The 2,500-nt window shown below is 60.9% G+C and overlaps 1 pseudogene; it reads right to left on the bottom strand.

Moving 5' to 3' along the window:
* Nucleotides 1–2,500, bottom strand: part of LOC126435134 (large subunit ribosomal RNA) — a 7,863-nt pseudogene that overhangs the window by 4,134 nt on the left and 1,229 nt on the right.

The following is a 2,500-nucleotide window of genomic DNA, read 5'->3' as shown; positions in this document are numbered from 1 at the left end:
CATCGGGCGGCGTGCCCCGCCCCAGACCGATGACACGATCCAGGGCAGAGAAACGCTGGGCGGAAGCGGGTAGCCCCGCCAGATGCTCCCAGATGGCGGCGTCAGTCGGCCCCTCCGGCGGCGGCCCGGTGGTGTCGGCCGCGAAGTCCTCGGCTGCGTCGACGGGCGGCGCAGCGGCCTCGCCCGCGTCAGGCAGCGGGCTCGCCGCTCCCCGGCGGGACGCCGGCTCTTCCCCCCGACCGATCTCAAGCGCCTCCATGAATTGGCGGACAAGCTGCTTGTGGGCAGCTTGCCGCCGTCGGCACTTGATTGCCTCAAGCGTTCGGTCGGGGAACATCCTGATGAGCTCTTGATTTACAAAGAAGAACCGGGCGTCCCTCTCGAGGAACAGTTCGGCCTCTGCCTTGGCGAGCGACAGGACTTCTTCCTCCGTCCACCTCGCGCGATGCCTCTCTGTGACGATCTCCGCGTTGGCGGCCGCAAGGTGTTGGCGGCGGCGATGGACCCCGAGACCGTTTTTGGTGGTGAAGCTGCGGTGGCACTCACTACAGGCGTATACTGCTGCAAAAGTTACAAGATTTTCGGCACGGCCGGTTGGCCGGCTAGGTGCTGGGGGAGTTGGGGTGGCACCTTCAGCGGAAGGGCCACCACTTATTCTCTGGTTACTGCCCCCAACTAAAAAAGGGATAGTGCGAGGGGGGGCTGGTAACCCCCCCAAGCCCCTGGTGCGGTCTTCCACTCTGCTAAAATCAGCGGGCCCACGAGAAGGGGAGAAGACCGCAGGAGAGGAGAGGCTAAGAGGGCTAGGCCCATGTATTGCGCATCACTCTCCCTGTAACTATAACCCAAGGAGAGTCATAGTTACTCCCGCCGTTTACCCGCGCTTGCTTGAATTTCTTCACGTTGACATTCAGAGCACTGGGCAGAAATCACATTGCGTCAACACCCGCTAGGGCCATCGCAATGCTTTGTTTTAATTAGACAGTCGGATTCCCCCAGTCCGTGCCAGTTCTAAGTTGATCGTTGAATGGCGGCCGAAGAGAATCCGCGCACCCGCGCGCCCCCGGAGGAGCACGCTAAGGCGGACGCGGCCTCGCAGCAAGGAAGATCCGTGGGAGGCCAAGGCACGGGACCGAGCTCGGATCCTGCACGCAGGTTGAAGCACCGGGGCGCGAACGCCGCGCAGGCGCGCGCATCCTGCACCGCCGGCCAGCACGAGGCCAACCAACGGCGAGAGCAGACCACGCCCGCGCTAAACGCCCGCACTTACCGGCACCCCTACGGCACTCACCTCGCCCAGGCCCGGCACGTTAGCGCTGACCCACTTCCCGACCAAGCCCGACACGCCCCGATCCTCAGAGCCAATCCTTACCCCGAAGTTACGGATCCAATTTGCCGACTTCCCTTACCTACATTATTCTATCGACTAGAGGCTCTTCACCTTGGAGACCTGCTGCGGATATGGGTACGAACCGGCGCGACACCTCCACGTGGCCCTCTCCCGGATTTTCAAGGTCCGAGGGGAAGATCGGGACACCGCCGCAACTGCGGTGCTCTTCGCGTTCCAAACCCTATCTCCCTGCTAGAGGATTCCAGGGAACTCGAACGCTCATGCAGAAAAGAAAACTCTTCCCCGATCTCCCGACGGCGTCTCCGGGTCCTTTTGGGTTACCCCGACGAGCATCTCTAAAAGAGGGGCCCGACTTGTATCGGTTCCGCTGCCGGGTTCCGGAATAGGAACCGGATTCCCTTTCGCCCAACGGGGGCCAGCACAAAGTGCATCATGCTATGACGGCCCCCATCAACATCGGATTTCTCCTAGGGCTTAGGATCGACTGACTCGTGTGCAACGGCTGTTCACACGAAACCCTTCTCCGCGTCAGCCCTCCAGGGCCTCGCTGGAGTATTTGCTACTACCACCAAGATCTGCACCGGCGGCGGCTCCAGGCAGGCTCACGCCCAGACCCTTCTGCGCCCACCGCCGCGACCCTCCTACTCGTCAGGGCTTCGCGGCCGGCCGCAAGGACCGGCCATGACTGCCAGACTGACGGCCGAGTATAGGCACGACGCTTCAGCGCCATCCATTTTCAGGGCTAGTTGCTTCGGCAGGTGAGTTGTTACACACTCCTTAGCGGATTCCGACTTCCATGGCCACCGTCCTGCTGTCTTAAGCAACCAACGCCTTTCATGGTTTCCCATGAGCGTCGATTCGGGCGCCTTAACTCGGCGTTTGGTTCATCCCACAGCGCCAGTTCTGCTTACCAAAAGTGGCCCACTTGGCACTCCGATCCGAGTCGTTTGCTCGCGGCTTCAGCATATCAAGCAAGCCGGAGATCTCACCCATTTAAAGTTTGAGAATAGGTTGAGGTCGTTTCGGCCCCAAGGCCTCTAATCATTCGCTTTACCGGATGAGACTCGTACGAGCACCAGCTATCCTGAGGGAAACTTCGGAGGGAACCAGCTACTAGATGGTTCGATTAGTCTTTCGCCCCTATACCCA

This window comes from Schistocerca serialis, unplaced genomic scaffold, assembly GCF_023864345.2.
Source record: "Schistocerca serialis cubense isolate TAMUIC-IGC-003099 unplaced genomic scaffold, iqSchSeri2.2 HiC_scaffold_1196, whole genome shotgun sequence".
Taxonomy (NCBI): domain Eukaryota; kingdom Metazoa; phylum Arthropoda; class Insecta; order Orthoptera; family Acrididae; genus Schistocerca; species Schistocerca serialis.
This window is presented reverse-complemented; position numbering and strand designations above follow the sequence as displayed.